At 45.0% G+C, this 23,504-nt stretch overlaps 1 protein-coding gene across 9 annotated transcripts in view; it reads left to right on the top strand.

Annotated features, from left to right (window-relative positions):
• The first annotated feature begins 202 nt into the window (after positions 1-202).
• Positions 203-23,504, top strand: part of Erc2 (ELKS/RAB6-interacting/CAST family member 2) — an 893,871-nt gene continuing 870,569 nt past the window's right edge. For 5 of the 9 annotated variants that reach the window (XR_009057130.1, XR_009057128.1, XR_009057129.1 and 2 more), the window contains exon 1: positions 203-400. The gene's annotated coding sequence lies outside the window, so the exon portion shown is untranslated. Of the gene's footprint in view, positions 401-1,459; positions 1,529-23,504 lie in introns of those variants that run through there. The other 4 variants (XM_057769474.1, XM_057769472.1, XM_057769473.1 and 1 more) reach the window with 2 other exon arrangements.

The raw sequence follows: 23,504 nt of genomic DNA, 5'->3' as shown, positions 1-23,504 counted from the left end.
GGGGGGGGCGGTCCGGTGCTTTGGGCCCGATGCTGCCAGGAGGCGCTGCGGAGCGGGCGCGCACCCGACTCTCTGCTGCCCCCCGCGGAGGTGCCCAGGTCCCAGACGCGGCCCCTCTAGACTCCTCGGGAATGCTGGGAATGTGAGTCAGGGCCTGGGCGAGCGGCCGCGAGCGCGCGTGTCGGGACTGCGGCGGGCGCCGCCCCCTCGGCCCCGCCCGGCCCGGCCCCGGCGCTCGGCGCTGGCCGCGCTCCCCGCTGCCTCCTCGCGCTGCCCGCGCTGCCCGCGCTCCGCTGTCTCGCGCTCCTGGTCGCTCCGGCTCCTCTCGGCAGCCCGGAGCCGCGGCCACGCGAGGTTGTAAAAATCCATGTGGGACCGCGCCGGGGCGAGCATCGCTAAGGTGAGACGTCGACGCCGGGGCCCGGCTCCCTCGTGCGGGTCCCCGCCGCTCGTGGGCAGCTGCAATGCGTTTTCGGGGGAGCCGAGGGGAGACGCAGCCGCCTCCTCAGGTTTCTCTCGGGCGGGGGAAGGGATGGGGCGGCCTAAGGGCGGATTTGCCTCGGTGTCTAAACCCCCGGATTGGAACAAGTGCACAGTTGATCTGGCGCTCGCCCGGGCGGTCCGGGCCACCTCCTGCAGTCTCTCTCTCGTAGCCACCCTCACTGTCCTCGCCTTTTTTTCCCTGCAGACCCCCCTCACCCGTGCCTGGCTGCCGTCTTTGCCTGGAGGGGTGGGGTGCTCGCAAGGACGGGGGTCTCGTGGAACCCCAAGCGGAATAAAGTGGAGAACAGAGAAACCCCAGCCTCGGGGGTTGTGAGCCAGGCTGTCTGGGTGGGCTCCGGGAGAATGGTGGGAATGCAGGTTAAAAATGAAAAACCCATGCCTGGGAAAATGAAGATGATTTACTGGGGAGGGGTAGGAGGTGGTGAATGAGAAAGAATACGATGTGAAATTAAACAACATTCCTACTCTCTCTTTCCCCATCTCCTAATTTTACAAGGGGTACTTACAAGGGTACCTCTAAAAATTATTTTTATTACTGTCCGAACCTTTGAAAGATCATTTTTAGGACAGTGAGGAATAAGGACTCCTTTGCTGTGTGATAATAAAATAGTAACCGTAGAGTCTCCTCTCTTCGGCCCTCCATGATTTATTTTGTAGTTGGGGTCTTTTTCCTCGTCGCCAGAGGGAGGGTCCCCTCTGTTAGGAGAAGATCGATTTTAGGCGGCTACCTGCCTTTGCTGGATGAAAGACAATTTACTCCCAGAGCGGTGAATTGTCAGCTCTCTCCGTGACTGACAGCCACACCTGCCACTTATGTGGGTAGAATGGGACCGGTGGAACCCCAAGAACCAATCAATGCTCGGGAGAGGAGGGCTGCTCCCCCTTGTCATGGTTAGTTTCCTGGTTGGCTCTTTAAATCAGTGGTTTTACTTAACCATTGGTTTTCACCAGGTAGGAGCTCCAGCTGCTGGAAGCAGAGTCGAGTCGCAGGAAGCAAACTCCTCGAAAATGGGCTTAGAAGCAAGTATGTTCGACCTGTGGTCTCCTGACTTCCCTGTCTACCACTAGTTGTAGTACCTGGGGTGCTGAGGCTTAAACAAGAAATGAGTCTGTGTAAAGAACGAAGAGGACATGGGATGCTGGACTGGCTGTTAAGGGTTGGAAGGGTCTGTCTTTTCCCCAGAATTCTGGTCTTCTTTATAAGAGGTGGATTTACTGTTGAGCTGAGAGAAGGGTGTGGCACTCTGTTTCCTATGGTCACTCTACCCTTGTCCTTTTGAACCCACACCGTTTCTGGGTATGTAGTTTGCTCCTTAGATCAGATCTGGTAGGTTCATAAATAGAAAGGATTTTTTTTTTTTTTTTTTTTTTTTTTTTTTTTTTAGATTTGATGGTCTAACTCAACTCATGTTAAGTTAGTGTTAGCGGTGAGGGCTGCCTGGTTCTCCCTGGTGGGGTGTCAGTCAGGATGAAGGTGGCAGTGAGGTAAGGGACTTTACCTTGTCATGCAGGCATCTTGTTGGTTTGCTTCTGAACTCTAATAAAAGTCTTTGACATTTCTGGGGGAAGGAGGTATGGCTTGTGAGACTTGGATGGATAAATCAGCGATGAAGGACAAGGTCTTCTTAACTTCGTACTGGTCAAAGGCTGATCCCTCACCTCACTCCTCAAATTCATTGGAAAATCGGGAGTTACACTTAGAGAGACATCATCTTATGGGAACTGGCCCTGGATGTTAGCATTGAGCAAGCTGTGCACTGGAACATACTGGTTAGGACCATAGATGCCAGGCGTGTCTAGAGGTACTGTTATTATCGCTGCTGTGCTGTTGTCCGTACCCATACTCTATCTTGTTCTAAATGTAGCAGAGCCCATATGAGGTAGGTGTTGCTGTTTCTCTTAAAGCATCATGGTAGAGACTAAAAGGAAGTAGGCATATTGCCTCTCATAGAGCCCGTGTGACCTTGCTATGGCCTTGAATTCAGATTTTGATTGTGTGGTCTCCACAAGGCCAGTGTGAAGCCGAGACCCTAGTATACAGAGTCCACCCTGTGAAGAGCCCACTGTGATGTTAATGGTCCTTAGGCCTGCCTGCTTGCCTGTTCATCTAAAGGTTCTTGGTTTTGCCGATAGGCAAATTTAACAACTTGGTGTATTGTGTGTCTCTAACAGAGCATTTTTGGCCAGTTAGTTCTAAACTTGATGATGAGTTAAAAACCGATGAAACAAAATTCATGTTCTTTCATTTTTCTTGATCCCTCGGATTTCCAATTTAAGTGTATCTTGGCTGAGTAAATGCTTTTACCAGCAGTCACCTGGTGTCCTGCAACCTAAGGCATTAGAGTTTCATCTTTCACTCGCAAGAAAATATCTGTTCATTAGAGACTAGATAAGCTTACACTTGAAATTAGTCTTCTAAAATAGTCTCTCTCTCTGTTTCTGTCTCTCTCTCATTGTAAAAAGTCACAGGCTTAAGTCCATGCGTGTCACTGCCTGTGAAGCTCAGTGGTGGGGTTTATCGGACAGTCGTTGTGAACGATGACGGGGTAGTAGTGCTGCCCTCAGAGTCTCCTTGGCGGATGGGCTGTGGCTCTGGTTAGGCTGATTTGTGCGGTCTTTGTTTCACCTCTTGTCCTAGAATATCCGCTAGTGTTTGCAAAGCAGACTACCTGTTACCATTGCCCATCCCATGGGGGACCTCTTGCCAGCTATGAGCTCAGTTTTAGTGATATTTGGACAGCTCCTTGATGGTTTGTTTCAAGTTTCCTGATTTTATAAGATAGTGGAACAAACAGAAAGCAGAAAAGCACTGATGCTCAGAATATGGGTCTTGCAGGTTTATAGCAGTTGGTGCCAAGGTAGAAATCACTGGCTGCAGCCAGAGCGTCTTCCGTCTGTCCTCTTCTAGGTGAAGGAAAGGAATAGAAGTAAATGAGCAGAAAGAAATACCGACACATACCAAAAGGTAATGTTATATCACATACCTCTGACAGCCCAACAGAATTTCCTGTTCTATAGCAACAGGTCCTTCATTTTCACGCTCCTGAGCCCAGGCTAATGCAGGCCCAGCTTCTGGGAGCATCTTGACTGTAAGCTGTAGGTTGAGTTCTAGTGTGTCCCACGTGTGTTCCGGGGCCCAGGTCTAAGGGGTAGCAACTACCTGTGGTTTGCTCTTGTTATGGCAGATGCAGCCCAGCATCTCAGCAAACCACTTAAGCAAATGTCACTTGCAGTGACACCTTTTCTTGGACAAAGGAAGTCACACGGGGAAGTCCAACCTCAGTGGTAGACTACCTGAAGTAGGGGGGGAAGGATCATAAACTACAATCGGTACTTCCACGTGGATCAGAGTTCCTTCCTTCATTCCTTCCCTCCCTCCCTCCCTCCCTCCCTCCCTCCCTCCCTCCCTCCCTCTTCCCTCTCTCCCTTCCTTCCTCCCTCCCTCCCTCCCTTCCTTCCTCCCTCCTTCCCTCGCTCCCTCCCTTCCTTTCCTTCTTTGATTTTGGACAGGGTCTCACTATGTAGTTCTGACTGTCCTGGAACTCACTTTGTACACTGGTCTGACCTCAAACACACAGAGATCTGCCTTGTTCTGCCTCCTGAGTGCTGGGATTAAAGGCGTGTGCCACCACACCTGGAAACAATTATTACTTATTTGTATATATATTTCTTTTTATTCTTTTTCTTTTGGTGTGTGTGTTGATGTGTGTGGTATTTGAATGTGTGCACATGTGTGCATGTGTAGAGGCCAGAGGAGAATGTTGGGTGTCCTCCACTATTATTTTCTTGAGAGACCCATTCCTCTCCATAGTGTGTGCCGAGGTTAAAGGCACAGGGCCATTCCCAGCCTTTACATGGGTGCTGGGGATCTGAAATCCGGTCCCCATTCTCGTGTACACTCACCCTCTGATCCATCGCCCCAGCCCTTCTCTTCATGCTTGGAGAACACAGTCTTAATCTGTTTATCCTCACCTCTGGGCTTTTTCTCTCTCTCAGACACATGTATACACACACACACACTGCACACACTATATACATACACTATGCACACCACAGACACATGCATGTCACATACACATGCACACCGCACACATCTGCATACCACATACACACACATACACCCACACCACACACACACACACTATACACATATACCATGCATACCACACATGCATGTGCACACACACATATAATGTTGTAGGAGCATGGGCCTGCTTTTTGTCCCGGCCGCCCGGCTAGCTTAACCCCCCAAAATAATCACACAGAAATTGTATTAATTAAATTACTGCCTGGCCCATTATCTCTAGCCTATTATTGGCTAGCTCTCACATCTTGATTCAACCCATTTCTTTTTTTAAAAAAAATATTTATTTATTTATTATGTATACAATATTCTGTCTGTGTGTATGCCTGAAGGCCAGAAGAGGGCGCCAGACCTCTTTACAGATGGTTGTGAGCCACCATGTGGTTGCTGGGAATTGAACTCAGGACCTTTGGAAGAGCAGGCAATGCTCTTAACCACTGAGCCATCTCTCCAGCCCCCTCAACCTATTTCTAATAATCTGTATAATACCACAAGGTCGTGGCTTACCAGGAAAGATTTTAACCAGCGTCATTCTCAGGTAGGAGCTTCATGGCATCTGCCACTCTGCTCTTCCTCCCAGCATTCAATTCTGTCTTCCTGGCCTACCTAAGTTCCTGCCCTATCAAAAGGCCAAGGTAGTTTCTTTTTTTTTTTTTTTTTTTTTTTTGGTTTTTCGAGACAGGGTTTCTCTGTGGTTTTGGAGCCTGTCCTGGAACTAGCTCTTGTAGACCAGGCTGGTCTCGAACTCACAGAGATCCGCCTGCCTCTGCCTCCCAAGTGCTGGGATTAAAGGCGTGCGCCACCACCGCCCGGCCCAAGGTAGTTTCTTTATTCAACCAATGAAAGCAACACAGAGACAGAAGGATCTCCTACACCAATATAACATACATCATACACACACCACGCATACCACATACACATGCACATATACCATATACCACACACACCACATTCTCCACACACACTACACACATACCACAATGCACTGCATATACAGAATACACATACCCCACACACATAATACACACACATGCATGCCATATATACACACCACACACACCACATGCATGCATACCACAAATATACCACACATGCATACCATATGCATGCACATCACACATTCATATACACACACCATACACACAGAATACATACACCACACACACAACACACACATGCACACCATATACACACCATACACATACCACACACACACATACCACACACAGACCACACACAGGCACACCACACACATACCATACATATACATACCACACACAAACACACACACATGCACACACACACCACCCACACTATTTAACTTTTGTTTTGGATAGACTGCGTTTGACTCTGGAAGTCCGATGGTCAGCAGGTGTGTGTAAACTTGTGTAACTTGAAGTTTTAGGGCACTATTTTTGTTTTAGTATTCTGTGACAACATCGTTAATGCAGTGGTGTGGGCCAGGGTTGGGGAGCTGGCATTTTAGGACTTACTTTAGGAGCAGGGGGTGGGGAAAGAATTCTTGGATGAAATGCCAAGGAGGGAGTTGGAGCTACATCTAGAGCACTAGATACTGAGGGTGGTTTGCATGAGGATGCCCCGCCCTACTGATGGGCTGGTCTGTCTGAATGCTTGGTCCACAGTGGGTGGAACTGGGAATGAGTAGGAGGTGTGGCCTTCTTGGAGGAGGTGTGTTTCTGAGGTGGGCATGCTGAGGTTTCAGAAGCCCACACCTTTCCCATTGGTTCTCACTGCACCTACAACCTGTGGGTCAGGATGCAACCTTTCAGTTACCCCTCTGGGACCATGTCTTCCTGCCTGCTGCTTTGCTGCCTACCGTGATGGTCATGGACCACGAACCCCCAAATGCAATGCTTTCTTCTCTAAGTTACCCTGTTCTCCATGCTTTGTCACAGTGAGAGAAATGTGGTCGAGACAGTTTTGTCAGAATACAAGGGGCACTTGTAGCTATAACCAAGTTATTTCACTTAGCCAGAAAGCAAGTAAGATGAACAGCAGCAACAACTGAAATAGCAGTAGTTTTTATAGCCTAACCTTTTCTTTTTCATGATACAGCCTTACTGTTTAGCTCAGGAACTCGGCAGTTCTGCTGCTTGAGCTTCCTAAGTGCTGGGATTAGAGCTGCACGTTGTCAGCACATCTGGCTCTAGTGTGGCTTTTATCAAGTAGCTGTGTGCTGGTCACTGTATTTAACACTTAAAACATCTAATTTAATAGTAGAGTAGACCTGCTTGGTTGCCTGTCCAGTCTTAACCCACCCCTGCTTTTTTAACTGAAGTAACCCAATTTTTTTTTTTTTTTTGATTTTTCGAGACATGGTTTCTCCGTAGCTTTGGAGCCTGTCCTGGAACTCCCTTTGTAGACCAGGCTGGCCTCGAACTCACAGAGATCCGCCTGCCTCTGCCTCCCGAGTGCTGGGATTAAAGGAGTGCGCCACCACCGCCCGGCAAAGTAACCCAATTTTGACATAAGAATATATATATATATATATATATATATATATATATATATATATGCCTATTTTAACCTCCCAGACTGTTGCATCATAGGGAAGACCTGAGATGGAGCTCTGATCATGATAGAAGTAGAAATTATTGGGTGGGGATTTCCCAGAAAGCTTAAAAAAGAGGGTGCACTTGGCTGGTCCACTCCAATGGCTTTTGACACTTTGTCCTGCTGCTGGGAACATAGGCATAATACCTGGGGAGGCAGTGCCAACTATAACAATGAAGGTAGACCTTGTCTTTAACATAGCAGAGTTGCGGGATGTTAGTTCTGTGTGTAAGCTCTAGCTCAACAGAACAGAACAAAAGGAAATCTAACTAATAGCGGAGCTGGAGCCTGCTGTGATGGCCCCTTTCCTGCAGCACTGGCCCACCCTGGCTTTCACTACTATGCTTTGTTTTTGAAAGGCTGGCCTTGAATTCTTTTTTTTTTTTTGAGTTGTTTTTTCTTTTTCTTTTATTTTTTTAAAAATGCCAATCCAAATTCCCACTCCCACCCCTTTTCTCTTTGCCTTGTGGAAGGTCCAAGGCCCTCCCTACTACATCTAGGCTGAACAAGGTATCCATCCAAAGAGGATAGAATCCCAAAAAGCCAGTACGTTCAGTAGAGATAAATCCCAGTGCCACTGCCAGTGGCTCCTCAGTCTGTCCCAGCCATACAACTGTCAACCACATTCAGAGGGACTAGTTTGGTCCTATGCTTGTTCCTTCCCAGTCCGGCTGGAGTTGGTGAGCTCCTATTAGCTCAGGTCAGCTGTTGCAGTGGATGAACCCTTCATGGTCTTGACCTCTTTGCTCATATTCCCATTCCTTCCACTCTTCAATTGGACCTTGGGAGCTCAGTCCAGTGCTCCCATGTGGGTCTCTTCCTCTGTTTCCATCTGTTGTTGAATGGTTCTATGGTGATATTTAAGGTAATCTTCAGTCTGACTGCAGGGCAGTGGCCTTGAATTCTTGATATGCTTTCTTTGTCTCCCAAGTGCTGAGTGCCACCATACCTGCCTCCTAGACTTCTTACTGAATGAAGCAAAAGAACTGATTTTTCTGCACGACGTTATTGTTGTGGAATGTTACTTTCAGGTATGTAAAGGTGTGTTGCATTGGTTAACTCTGTAAAGGTGTGTTGCATTGGTTAACTATGTAAAGGTGTGTTGCATTGGTTAACTACGTAAAGGTGTGTTGCATTGGTTAACTATGTAAAGGTGTGTTGCATTGGTTAACAATGTAAAGGTGTGTTGCATTGGTTAACCATGTAAAGGTGTGTTGCATTGGTTAACCATGTAAAGGTGTGTTGCATTGGTTAACCATGTAAAGATGTGTTGCATTGGTTAACCATGTAAAGGTGTGTTGCATTGGTTAACCATGTAAAGGTGTGTTGCATTGGTTAACCATGTAAAGGTGTGTTGCATTGGTTAACTATGTAAAGGTTTGCTGCATTGGTTAGCTATGTAAAGGTGTGTTGCATTGGTTAACCATGTAAAGGTGTGCTGCATTGGTTAACTATGTAAAGGTGTGCTGCATTGGTTAGCTATGTAAAGGTGTGTTGCATTGGTTAACTATGTAAAGGTGTGCTGCATTGGTTAGCCATGTAAAGGTGTGTTGCATTGGTTAACCATGTATAGGTGTGTTGCATTGGTTAACTATGTAAAGGTGTGTTGCATTGGTTAACCATGTAAAGGTGTGTTGCATTGGTTAACCATGTAAAGGTGTGTTGCATTGGTTAACCATGTAAAGGTGTGTTGCATTGGTTAACCATGTAAAGGTGTGTTGCATTGGTTAACTATGTAAAGATTTGCTGCATTGGTTAGCTATGTAAAGGTGTGTTGCATTGGTTAACCATGTAAAGGTGTGCTGCATTGGTTAACTATGTAAAGGTGTGCTGCATTGGTTAGCTATGTAAAGATGGTGTGTTGCATTGGTTTACCCATGTAAAGATGTGTTGCTGTGTCCAGGCACCTGATTAGTCTAATAAGAAGCTGAACGGTCAGTAGTTAGGCAGTAGAGGGATAGGTGGGGCTGGTGGGACAGAGAGAAGAGAGAACAAGAGGGAGAAGAAAACGAGAGAGAAAAAGAGGAAGACGCCCAAGGGAGAAAAAGAAAAAGATATTTGGGGCCAGCTGGTCAGGCAGCCGCCAACCAACCAGACACAATAAGCAAGCAGGGAGGTAGGACATACAGAATGAAGGAAAGGTAAAAAGCCCTGAGGTAGAACAGATGGAGAGTAACAGGTTAATCTAAGTTATAAGAGCTAGTAGGACAAACATAAGATATGGCCAAACATTCACAACTAGTAAGAAGTCTCCGTGTCATGATTTGGAAGCTGGTTGGTGCCCCCAAGAGAGCCTGTTACACATTATTGCACCCTCTTTGACGTGTGCTTTCTTGAGTTCAAACTTATTTTGCAGCATTAAAGCTCTGAGACATTAAGGAACTTACCCAAGATCACAGAACGAATAAGTAGAGGGATTGGAGTTCCAAACAGTATCACTCTGATTTTTAGGTTTACCCTGTCTTCAGCTGGACAGTATAAAGAACCATAGAAATAACATTGGAAAAGGCCGTTCAAGTAAGATTGAATAGGCAGCTTAGTTTGAGATGGAAAACGAGTCTGGGAGTCGAGGATTGGGTATGTGACAGTCAGTGTCAGTGTGACTGAAGGCAGTGGGGACACTGGGCACAGAGCGGATATCAGGAATGTGGATAAAAATGTGATTGGGCGACTGTAAGTCATGGTTTTCTGTTAACCTGCAGTCTTCTGAGCACAAAGCACAAGCTTCCCGAAGGTTAGCATTAGCTGCTATTGATGGCCTTGCATCAGGCAGGAAGCAAGGATGAGTAATGTAAGAATTACTAACGGGATGTGAATCATTATTCAGCGGGAGGGTGGAGGTTTTGCTCCGTGTCGGAACCGTTTATGGAGCCCTCGATGACCTTGTCTGATGTGATTTGGTCTTGCCCTGGTTTCACTGTGATAGGGAACAGAGTTGGAGGTGCTGCAATGGTGCTCCAGAACCTGCCGATGGCCTTTTTCCTTGCTGTCACCTGTTAGACATTCTAGAGCTTTCATGGGAGGGGCTACTTTGACTTTCCAGGTCTTAACCTCTGTCCCTTCTCTCCTTGTTAGGTCCGTATAAGAATTCTCTTTATGCTAGAGGTCCCAGTGTTTTCCAGTTGCATAATCTTTTTCCCTCTTAAGAAACACTTAGCTGAGCGGGCAGTGGTGGTGCATGCCTTTAATCCCAGTACTTGGGAGGCAGAGGCAAGCGGATCTCTGTGAGTTCGAGACCAGCCTGGTCTACAAGAGCTAGTTCCAGGACAGGCTCCAAAACCACAGAGAAACCCTGTCTCGAAAAACCAAAAAACCAAAAAAAAAAAAAAAAAAAAAAAAACCCAAAAAACAAACAAACAAACAAACAAAAAACACTTAGCTGAACCCCACTAAGGAATTTGCAGAAAAAAGAAGACTTTAAAGGCTCAAGAGTTCAGGTTTTTGTTGCCCGAGGTGTCTTTGAGGTCACTGCTGTAAAATGACAGCTGCATACTGTCCTGGGGTCAAGGTTGTTTGAGTCTGAGAGCCATCCAGTTGTCTCATCTTTGTACCCTGTGATAAACACATGTGTACTAGAAAATTTGTTGTGCCTCCATCTGTCCCCATAGCCATCTGGTCTCTCTTTTTAGGCATGCATTAGAAGGGACTTGGATCACTTTTGTGGGAGAACATTACATGTGCAGTATAAGTTCATCCAGAGCTACCTTCCACGGTGTGACAATCACAGAAGCACGGGGCTCCCTTGGGCCTGGGGCCCTGACTCACCTGGGGTGAATGTGTACTCTACAGGAGACACAAACCTTAACGGTTTGAGCCGTAAGGATTTTTTGAGTGTGTGTTTCTGCAGCATGTCTTAGTGCATCCCTACTATTTATTAACTCTTAGCCCCGCTGCTGGACGTTACCTTTGGTTGTCTTCTGGATTAACCTGATGTCTGGCCAGCGCGTCCTCACTTTGTACTTGGGAAAGTAATAGGCAGGAATTCACATTAGCTGTCCATGTATGTACAAACAGATCATTAAATTGAAATGCTCATACTTAGAACATGTTTCCATGTTTACAGAAAGGCCAGAGTTGCCTCTGTGTGTGGCTTTTGTCTTGTCTGTAGGACAAAGCGGTGTGTGCCCTATCACTTGTCCAAGCAGCAGAATCTCTGTGGCCTGGAGAAAACTCACGATCCTCAGTCGCCATACATGAGTGCTGTTAACTAGGCAGATATTCATTCACTTGTGAATTAACTGCCGGACATCTTCCTTGTGACCGGCGCTGGGGCTCAGAGGTGAGCTACAGGCAGTTCCTCTCAATGTGTGGCATGGCTCACTTGGCTCTGTTCAGTGAAAAACACCGGTGTTTTCAGCATTTACTCTGCTAAGGGCTTTCTATTACTCATTTTATATTGCCATAAAGTTAGGTACATTACTCCCATTTTATAGATAAGGCAACTGAGATTCAAAGAATTTGTTCAACTCCATAGGAAGAGATGTTTGCCTTTTGGCTGTATTCTAGGGCCTAGGGGAAGGTTTCTTTATTAACTATTTAGTGGACAAACTGATGGAGCAGTAGAGCTCAAACACCAGGTTCAGACCCACATCCTTCTGACCCTTAAGGCTGCTTCATTATTATTGGACACAGTAGGAGCAGTGAGCATCCCTATACCTGCAAAAGAAGCAATTACTACAGCATGGGGACTGGGATGTCACATGATGGAGGTGGTTCTTGTATTTTATCTGTTGCTTTCATTGGTTAACTAATAAAGAAAACTGCCTTAGCCCATTTGATAGGCCAAACCTTAGGTGGGTGGAGTAAACAGAAGAGAATGCTGGGAGAAAGAAGCCGAGTGGGGAGTCGCCATGATTCTCCCACTCCAGACAGACGCAGGTTAAGATCTTTCCTGGTAAGCCAGCTCGTGGTGCTACACAGAATATTAGAAATGGGTTAGATCAATATGTAAGAGCTAGCCAATAAGAGGTTGGAACTAATGGGCCAGACAGTGATTAAAAGAATACAGTTTCCGTGTAATTATTTTGGGGCATAAGCTAGCCATGTGGGCGGCCGGGTGCCGGGGACACAGCCCCGCCGTCCATATTACAACAGTCACAGGGCTGAGGTTCTGTGTGGTTTCTGCTTACTCTGCCCCAGCTGGGGAAGCCCAGCACTGCTCCCTCACTGGCTCAACTGAGATACAACCAGCACCCTTCTCCTGGGCTGGTGCAGTGTTTTCTCCCATTGAACTCCCTCAACACTCCGCTGCCTGAGTCCCAGGACTGTGACCTCAGGATCTTGAGCATCCCTTCTCCCCTTGTATCACCGAAATCTGTTGCTTCCAAGTTTGATTCCTCTGCTCTTGAACTTGCATTACCTTTGCCAGGGAGAGTTCATTTTGGTTAGAGCCCAGGAGATCTCTGCTTGCTGGCACCTCATGGGCACTCAACAAAATTAAAAAGGAGAGAGAGGGGAGGATGAGAGAGAGGAAGGTAGCCAACACTTTCAGGAAAGGAGCTGGCTATTCATTTCCTGGAAATCAGTGACGATATTACAGCCCCGCTGTGTGAGGGTAGGTTAAAAAGCCGTCTAGCCGGGCAGTGGTGGCGCACGCCTTTAATCCCAGCACTCGGGAGGCAGAGGCAGGCGGATCTCTGTGAGTTCGAGACCAGGACAGGCTCCAAAACCACAGAGAAACCCTGTCTCGAAAAACCAAAAAAAAAAAAAAAAAGCCGTCTCTGGGATATGCTTGGGGATGAACAAATGTGCCCGTGCACACACATGTTCTTGCATGTATGTAAGCACACATTTGTGTGGGTGCACATGTGTGTGTGTTTGCATACGAAAGCCAGAGGCTGATGTTGGGATCATCCTCCATTGCTCTTCCACTTTATTAATTGAAACAGGGTTTCTCAATTAAACCCAAAGCTCGTTGAAATGGCTAGTCTTGCATGCCACCTTGCTGGGGGATCCCCGCCACCTTGCTGGGGGATCAGCAAGGTGATCCCCTTTTCTGATTTCTGAGCTGGAATTAATGGTAGGCAGCTGTGTCTACTTGGCATTTGTGTGGGTTTCTGGAGATACAAACTTTTGATTCTTACGTGGCAAGCACTTGAACTGGTGAACCACTTCTCCTGACCTCCCTGAACTTTTGTGCACGGCTGTGTGTTGCTAACATTGCCTCTCTCTTGCTTGCCTGCTTCCCAACCCTGCACAGTTTTGAGTATGAATGAACTGCAGGCAGCAAAGTGCATTCCCTCAAATGCTTGAGGAGCAAACTGTTAATTCAAGGTACCTTCTTAGTGGGTCAGAAGAGAAGAGCTTGAATGGGAATTGAGCAGTTTGACTGTTCTGTAAGAATACGCTCAGATCCTTATGCTAATTATGAGACATTTCTGCTAAAATGGCATGACTAATTATAGCAAGAAAGAGCAGAGTTTCCTGAGAAACTAAACCTTGCCATACTCTGCAGCTGTTAGTTCTTGTGCAGTGAATTCACTGTGATGCTGTGGACAGTCGGGGTGAGAGTTCATTCTCCGTGCACCTGCCGTTATTGATGGTTCTCTGGAGTTCTGGAACTGCTCTGAGGCTGGAAACCTGTTCTCTGGAGGTGCCGAGTTGGTCAACTCTGTAAGATGTGAACTTGGGCTGACTAGACCTGTGAGCCCTTGTTATTTTCTCAGTGGAACCGCAGACACCACACCCTAGTCATGATGGTGTTCTTTGCCTGGGTGAAAGCAGACTTGCTATGTTACCTTCCTGGTAGCCAGTTCCAGCTAACTGTCGTGACTTTGAGCAAGGGGGCATTGTCCACCTGGAGCAGGGCTGTTGACTCTTTCACGTTGCTCTTAGGAGATGGTTTCTGATCTTTTCTGATGATGAATGCCTTTGTCCCCTGTATACTGTGAAGTTCCCTTCTACTCCTTTTTACCCTGGTACCTCCTCCTGCTTACAAGCCTCCCCCTAGGGGAGCAGGAGGTTGGTTGGGGAATGGGATGTTGGCTTCACATTCCTGTGGGCGCTGTGAAGACAAGTCCTGTTTGATGCTGGGTGGACATGAAGGCAAAGACAACAGGGTTTCGGTGGCTGCTGTTCATGCTTAGGAACTTGAAGCAGTTAGCAGGGGCTGACACACAAGGGGAATTCTTTGTCATTTTTGTTAAGGATGAATAAGAATTGTTATTTTTATATATGGGCTTCAAATACGCTGATGACCCACCTTGAATTCACAACATGAATAGATGCTTAGAATAACTTTAGAGCAGATGCTTTTAGCTACAGAAATGTTACACTGGCCTGGGGTTCAGAGACCTGGGTCCCCTTTGTGTGTTTGCTATTAATCTCCTTATTTGGGATCTTTGTCTCTCATTACTTAGGCCAACTTTTTTCAAAGGTATCGTGTAAGATAAACACACACTAATAAGTACACATGTGTTCATGTGTGCAGACTTTTGACTCAATAACTCTCATTTGTTTACAATATGAACGTCAGGAGCAAAAATAGCATATGTGCTTTTACGATAGACCTTATTAACAAGGAACTAAGCCGTATAGTATATAGTCACTGTGTGTCTATGACTTGCCTGACAGGTTTCCTCTGGGCACGAGGAGGACTGTGACTAGAGCAGGTGACTTGGGACTTGAGTGTGGAGACTGTCGAGGGGGAAGTGGGCATCGGAAGCAGGTGCTCTTCTGGGAAGCAGCTAGCCTGCCACATAGGACTTCAGAGGTTCTTGGAGAAGGATGAAGGAAGGGCTCCTGAAGATGGTGACACTCAAGGTGTCGTGGACAGCACATGGGACGGCTGCAGTAGAGAGCGTGGATTTTGGTGGTACAGATAGCGGATAAGCAGTATGGGCGTAGGTCCAGAGATGAGAAGATGGAAGATTTGCGGCTTGTGAGGTGGACATAGGTGTTTTCGGATGCGCGTGTGGTCTGGTAAGGGATGTTTGAGAGGTTGATTGGGCGCAAGGACGCCATGAGCCCTAAGGAAATGAGAACTGGAGCATCACTCTCAAGGATCTCAGGTCAAGGGTGGACGTGGAGATGCTAAATGTTTGTTCCTGTACTAGGAATGGAACCCTGGATCTTGAATTTGTGGGATGATTTGGGGCTTGGCTTGGGTCAAGGAGCTGGAAACAGGTAGAGAAGATTGCGGGATGGCCTGGAGAACTATGGGAGTGTAGGATATGACCTTAATGCCTCCTGGGACTTCATTTACTAAACATACTTCGTTTCCTTGCTAATGTTCAAAGACCAGTTTTTCAGGTGTGGGTGCTCTCACCAGAGACCTGCAGTGGAACCCCACACCACTTGGAGATTTTGAGAACCTCTCCAAATGCCATCAAGGACCAAAATCTTTTCAGTGAGATTTGAGTAGAGAATGGAATGTGGATCTTACTTTAAAAACACAAAGGTCAGTGTTGACAGTAAGTGGACAGAATCAAATAATAAATAATAAGCCGGGCAGTGGTGGCGCACACCTTTCATAACAGCACTCGGGAGGCAGAGGCAGGAGGATCTCTGTGAGTTCGAGGTCAGCCTGGATTACAAGAGCTAGCTCCAGGGCAGGCAACAAAGCTACACAGAGAAACCCCATCTCAAAAAACCAATAATAATAATAATAATAGGGAAATGTGGGAGTAACTTATAGCGTATAGCCTTGGAGAGTGGTGTGACAGAGTTCGTGAGTGGAAACGGCTAAGTTATCCTTTGAAATGCTTCCCCTTGGCACTAGAGAGCGTGGCTGCATGTACCATGTATCCTGGCTGCCTGTGACTTGAAACTTTGGAAAGGCAGCACCGATACCACGCCTTTCACATGTTGTCCTGGACTTCCGAGCCTCCTTTTAGGAGCTGATGTTTCGAACTATTGTGCCACGTCTTTGTATCCTGAAAACGCTTGTATTTCAGGAGAGTCCTTCGCAGTCTTTGTACAATCACTAGAATATTTCTTGAATGCTGTCACTATCTTATAGGGGTAAATGGAAAAATATAGGCAGCAAAGCGAACTTCATAATGTAACTGAGCAAAGACAGGAGCCATTAGATAAGCCTGGTATGAATGTGGTTAGTCAAATGCTTCAGACTTGACTTGGTCAACTATACCTGGTTGTATGGGATAAGAAAAGGTTAAAAGTCTTACTGTGTATGAAATGGCAGGAAAAAAAGTGTTGAGAGTTATGTTAAAGAGAAAATATAAATAGTCTCCTTTCTTTTAAACATGTAAGTTTAATCAGCATTTGTCTGAGTTTTCAGAAAAATACGTACTCAGAAATGGATGTTCTATGAGACGGGGCTGTAGCTCAGTGCTTGTTAACATGTGTAAGGTTGTGCATTTGATCGTGAGCATAAACCAGGTATGGTTGTGAATGCCTGTTATCCTGGCATTCAGGAGGGAATGCAGGAGGATTAAAAGTTCAAGGTTATCCTCAGCTATACATTGAGTTTGAGACCAGCCTGAGACAGATGAGGTTGTCTTTAGACATTAGACTCTTCATTACTTGGTTTGCTTGTTTTTGTATTTATTTATTTATGGTAGGGATTGAACCAAAAACCTTGCATATACTAATCCTAACCTCTACCACTAAAATGTTTATACAACCCTTGTCAGTCTTATTTAAGAAAGTAGGCCTGAGTGTTAATCTCTTGTTTAGGCTTGCCAGTTGGTATAGGTGAATGTTCAGGTAACATCATTCTCCATGTATTCTGGCAAACAGGTGGTACTTGGCAAAGGCTATACCTGGATGGAATGGCATGGTTCTAGGAGCTAGAAAAAGACGAAATATATCTTTATTGTTGCTAAGATGGCAAGTCAGAGTAGAGAGAGAAGGGCACAGTCAACCTGCAGCCTCCTAATTCCCCAAGTCAGAAGGTGTGTTGGTGATCTGTTTGTCCTGGACATTTTGTTTGCTATCTGGGGAATTTCTCTAACTTTTGTGGGACTGATTCCTGTTGCGCAAAGGATTGAGTTGTGTGTGAAATTCCAGTGTGTTCTAGTGCTTCTTGCATCTGCCTTGTGGTGCCTGCAGAGTTCAAAGGCGGATTAACATTCCATTGTGTGCATATGCCACATTGATTTACCTGTTTGGTATTGTTTCCACCTTTTGGCTAATATAAATAATTCTGCTCTAAGCTTTGGTGTTGGATGTTTTTGAGGATATTTAATTTCCTGACGCTTTGACTCTGTCTCCTGCAGGGGAAGATTGCTTCCCGAGGTTCAAAAAAAGCCCTCAGGCAGGGATGCTGCTGGTGGCAGTGGGGAGTCTCTTGGGGCCACTAAAACATTCATTGCAGAGAAGAGATTGTAGCCTCTGCTCACAAGCTCCTGACCCAGTAAATGGAGGAGCTGGGATTTGGATCTTGTACTCTTGGCCTCAAAGACCATGCTTCAACTATTCTACACTGAGGTAGTTTTAATTACAACACTACAGGGGTTAGGAAGATGAAAGAGACAAGGTTCCTGCTTTCCACGAGCTGTGTGTTCTGAATTATCTATCCTGTGAAAGGCTCAAGTGCAATTGGTGGCTTAGTGCAATTGGAAATTGTTGTAAGATGGGTCACAGCACATGCCTGGAGCCACCTTCTCTGGCCTTTCGATGGTGACAGCATTGTCTGGGACAGGCACAACTGGCTGCAGTATGGATCTGGGCTTTAGACCTATATTTGTACATGTACCGATCATCCTGAGTTCTGTTTTTCTAGCTGATATTCACCTTCTCGCTGTTTTTATAGCTCTATCATAGCATGCTGAGATGTACCCGTCCCCGTGAACATTTTAAGCAGTTGCCTTTACTTTATGTCAAAGCATCAGGAATATGTCTTTTTTTTTGGGATACGCTAATAAAGAAAACACACATGGAGACAGCTAAAATGGCTGGGTATATTCATTGGTGTCTGAAAAGATAATTTACAGACAATTTGTATCTGTCTAGAGACCTAGCGTGAAGTATTCTGTTCTGAATGATGATGTTACCATGCTTGGTGATATGATGAGGACGAGGGAACGTGAGAGAGTGCTGCCCCAAATTTTAACCCAGATGTTACCTAACTGGTGTGTGTTGTCTTTCAACACTGTTTTTCTTTGCTCTGCTGGCTGGGCTGTGTTTCTGTTTCTGGTTGCTTCTCTCTAGGACTTGTCTGGAGGCCTATTCTTGGATAGTTAGCCTCACAACGAGTAGAAAACACAGTGATTTACCTGTAGTGGGGTAGCTCCTAAGAGTGTTTAGATATAGTGTGTGTGTCTCACCTACTCACTTGCCATTGGCTAAAACGAGTCACATGGCCAAGTCAAGCGCCAGTGGAGGAGAAAAGGCTCTCTTCCTGTCAGAGGGACACCATAGTGATGGTGAGTATTCTGGACAAATGCCGCAGCGGCTGAAATTTTACTTTCACATATACGCTTTTGAAAACTTTTTTGAAGTTTTGAAGGGTCTTTGAAGACCCTTTCTTGCAAGGTTTTTACTATTTTTTAATTCTACTTTACTCACAAGGAGAAATATTATACTAAAAGGTTGAAGATAAGATCCCAATATGTCTGTTGGTTAAGATCGATGATCATGATCATACTCTGTGAGCCTTGGAAGGCCTTCATTAAGTACTACGTTCTTGGATCTAATCATTCCTTAACTTTGTAAAGTCATTGTCATTGCAGCTGAGACCATTCTACCACGTGAAACTTGGGGAAGCTTCTTAACTTGCTCAAAGTTAAACAGATAATAAGTATGAGGTTATGGATTCACCTCTAATGTATGCCAAATCTCTTAACTAAGATTTCTCAAACTCGGGTGGGCACTCTTTGGAATAAAATTTCTCCTAGAATCCTAGGATTGACTTAAATTATTATTATTATAGTAATACTTTAATTACATAAATGTAAGGTTGGTGAGGTCATTTTTAAAAGTCTTATACTTTCATAAAATCCAAATCATTTAGAGATTGAGCACTCTTCATATTAATAATTCAAATTAGCATCATTAACTTAACTGCATTAACTAAATTGCTGCTTGTAACTGGAATATGATGCTAATTATTGTAGGCGGGTTCTTTGGCAGTCAGCTGGTCTACCCCGCTGTGCACTGGGTGATGACTCAATTCTCTCACAATTCGAACTTCTGTGTCACTTTGACTCAGACTGAGGAGCATCCCTTACCTTTTACTTAGTGGGAACACATTCTTTAGATTCCCAAGTTCGTCTTCTTTCCTTTCTCATTGACTTTGGCTACAGGGAGATCCTCAAACTCAGTGGGTGTGTCTGTGGTGGTGATCAAGGCCATTCTCACATTGTTTGTCTTCAGACTGCTGAAATGAAGACAACCCTTGAAGTTGCACGAACTTTGCAAATTCCTTAACCCATATGATTATGGATCTGTCCCCTATACCTGACTCTGCCTAGTAGAAAACCTTGATTTTTCTCCATCTGTTACAGCACTTTCTTTCGTTGAGTGCCCTTCGAGTACAACTCTATCACTCTCAAGAGCCCTTCCTCTGATTCTAGGGTTTAAATATCTGACCACCTTGTATAACAATTAGAGTTGTTAATGTCAATCCAGATAAAGGGAATGTGGCCTCGTTTCTCATGGAGGGACTCTGGCATGTTAGAAGCTCCATTCCAGATTTTTGTTCTTTAAAAATATTCAGACCAGGCAGTAATGGCATGCACCTTTAGTCCCAGCACTCAGGGAGGCAGAAACAGGTGGATCTCTGTGAGTTCGAGGCAACCCTGGTCTACAGAGTGAGTTTCAGGACAACCAGAGATACACAGAGAAACGCTGTCTCAAAAAAACAAAAACAAACAAAAGAACCAAAATAAAAAAAAAAAAGGAAAAAAGAAGGAAGGAAATATTCAGTGAGTAGATTCCATACATATCTCTTAGTGTCCCTTTTCATTTTTTCCTATTAGATAGAATTCATAAGCAAGAGATCTCCTTCTGTTGCTTGATGACTGAACATATGAAATCTCATTCATTATAAATTCAGTTTTTCAAGGGGTTTCTGAATCCAATTCAGCATTGTGCTCTGGATTTTCTTTAAAGGTTCAGGCACAATTCCTTCATGACTTTAGCCATGTCACTGAGAGACTGTTCTCCCTGTAGATAGACTAGGTAGATGTGTGCACAGTAAGAACACGGATGAATGCTGTGCTCTCTGTAGATGGACTAGGTAGATGTGTGTACTGAGAACACAGACGAATGCTGTGCTCTGTAGATGGACTAGGTAGATGTGTGCACACTAAGAACACGGATGAATGCTGTGCTCTGTAGATGGACTAGGTAGATGTGTGCACACTAAGAACACAGATGAAGGCTGTGCTCTGTAGATGGACTAGGTAGATGTGTGCACTGAGAACACAGATGAATGCTGTGCTCTGTAGATGGACTAGGTAGATGTGTGCACACTGAAAACACAGATGAATGCTGTGCTTTGTAGATGGACTAGGTAGATGTGCACACTGAAAACACAGATGAATGCTGTGCTCTGTAGATGGACTAGGTAGATGTGTGCACACTGAAAACACAGATGAATGCTGTGCTCTGTAGATGGACTAGGTAGATGTGTGCATTGAGCACACAGATGAATGCTGTGCTCTGTAGATGGACTAGGTAGATGTGTGCACTGAGCACACAGATGAAGGCTGTGCTCTGTAGATGGACTAGGTAGATGTGTACACTGAGCACACAGATGAATGCTGTGCTCTGTAGATGGACTAGGTAGATGTGTGCACACTGAAAACACAGATGAATGCTGTGCTCTGTAGATGGACTAGGTAGATGTGTGCACACTGAAAACACAGATGAATGCTGTGCTCTGTAGATGGACTAGGTAGATGTGTGCACAGTAAGAACACAGATGAATGCTGTGCTCTGTAGATGGACTAGGTAGATGTGTGCACAGTAAGAACACGGATGAATGCTGTGCTCTCTGTAGATGGACTAGGTAGATGTGTGCACACTAAGAACACAGATGAAGGCTCTTCTCTGAATTTGCACATTTACAGTCTTCTCCACCTCCCGTTATTGGCTGAGTTCTTGATGCTAAGATTTTTCTTGTGTATGGGATCATGTATATATTCTTTTCTAGAAAGAAGCTATTTAAATACTGTTGTGTTTTTTTTGTTATGCTTTTAACTTGTAGATTTAGCTAAATACTTTAAGAACATATTTCTTTAAAAAATTATTAGGTATTTTACATTTTAAATTTAATCCTTTGGAATCACTTGGTAGAGTTTGGGTTTAAACAGTGGAAATGGCTGACAGGAAGATGGCAGAACTAGAACTTGGGTGTATGGAACATTTACCTTGTGGTATGGAATGTAGTCAACCTTATTGCTCAAGTGCTTGGCTCTAAAATATGATCCAAGGCAGCTGAACATGTAATCATGCTAAATCTGCACATGGAAAGCAGTAATTATGAAACGGGTATGAGAAAGCTGAAGGGGAGTAGTAAGGTGTGCACAGGCATGGTTCAGTTTCCTAGAGAGTTTGGCAATTTCAGCTATACCAAGTTGGAATTTTTTTTACCCCTAATTCATATTTTTTGTAACATTTAAAGATTAGTTGATTATTGAGATTTCTTAATATCTAGAGACATGTAATATTGTAGCTTCAGACTTTTCTTGTTTTAAAAAATAATGGACCACTAACCAAGAAACTGTTTGCAACTAATGCACCCTGGCCCAGGGAGAATCGGTTTCCTCAGTGGAGTCTCACTGGGTATAGCACACACACCCAGGACAGGCCAACACAAAATGAACACCATGTTTTCTGTGGGCTTGTTGATTTTGTTTTGCATTTGTTTTTTATCTTATTGATTTTTTGCTTATTTGTTTTGATTTTTTTTTTTGTGTGTGTGTGTGTTCTTAGATAGAGGCAGGAGAAGAAGAGAGAGAAGGTATGATAGGTGGGTAGGTTCTTGGGGGAGTTTGGGGAAGGGAGAAATAAGATCAAAATACAATGTATAAAAACTTTTAAATAAAACTATAAAAAGTATTGCTTCTTCTATGTATAGGAGAAAGAAAAGAGAACCCATCACTTGAGAACAAAAAATTAAGCAGTATTTGAAGCATTTTTAAATAGCAAGCTGAGTTTGACCCAAGCTAGTCAGACAGGGCTAAACTTAATGAGTTGAGAGAATTCCAAGATATTTTGGGGGTTTTTAGTGGCCTTAGGCTTATTAATGTCACCCAGGTTAGCTTTTATTGGGTGCTATCTCTGTGTTGGGCATTTAACTGAGTATATTTCTTACGTCATTTCATTGTGTCGTTAATGTCCCCATCAAATTCCTCTGAGAAGTACTGATGTCACCCCCAGCTTTGAGGTTGAAGAAAAAGAAGGCCAGGGAAGTACCTGCTTGAGGGCATGTCAGGAAGTGAGATGGATATGTGTGTGGATCCAGTCAGACCTGGTTTTGAGGTCTGATTTGAGACCTCTTTTTTGAAAACACTGCATCTTTCCCCTGCTGGCTAGCATCTTAGAATTGTCACATAATGTCCCCTAAAGTGATTTCAGTGTTACCATGAAAGGTCGTGATACTTAAGTACCAGTTTTATTCTTTCAGACATTCAAAGAATGTCTTGCATGGCTCCTGTGTCCTTAGACATGTGTAGTAAGAGCCACTGGGGCCACTCTGGACTTTCTGTGACTGTGTCTTCCCCATGGGGGAGGATTTCATGTGGGCGAGTGCAGGTGTCTGCAGAGCCTGGCATTCCAGAGTTCATTCTTGTACCTACAGGCCCGTGACCTGCCTGTATAGACATCCCTGATTTGCCTCCAAATCCTGCTACCATTATGACCATCCCTGCACCTCGGGTTACCAAGGGACACATATTTACAAGGTAATAGACAAGATATCAGCAGGCTGCGGCCCCTGGGTCAAATCCGACTACTGCCATAGTTTTTAAAAATCAGGTTTTATTGGAATGCAGCCTTGCCCATTGGTTATGAGTCATCTGCTGTTGCTTTTGTGCTGAAAGGCAGCAGGCACTTGTGACAGAGACCGAATGACCCACAAGACCTGAACTCCAGCATAATTTGGTCTTTTATAGAACAAGCCTCTCTACCTTGGATATAGCTAGAAATAGCCTAGTGTGCTAGTTAGCAGAATTCATAGCTGTGAGGCCCCTGGAGTATATTTGAGCTACCTGTGAGGGCAGAGGGTTTTAGGGGTGGGCAGGACCTCCTTTTGCCACTGGGTTTTATTTAGAACTTGGAGGAGTAAGCATTCTAATTCGGAATTAAAGCACTGTCTTTCTGATCTTTACGTTTGTCGAAGTAGGCAGGCAGGGTGCTTTATTTGCCAGTTTTTTCGGCTCAATGTATACATTTGGAATGCATAGATGTGGTCCTCAGGCCTGAATGCCCCTCT

The sequence above is a fragment of the Chionomys nivalis genome, chromosome 5 (genome assembly GCF_950005125.1).
Source record: "Chionomys nivalis chromosome 5, mChiNiv1.1, whole genome shotgun sequence".
NCBI lineage: Eukaryota > Metazoa > Chordata > Mammalia > Rodentia > Cricetidae > Chionomys > Chionomys nivalis.
Note: the sequence above shows the minus strand (reverse complement) of the source record. Positions and strands in the feature narration are given on the sequence as shown.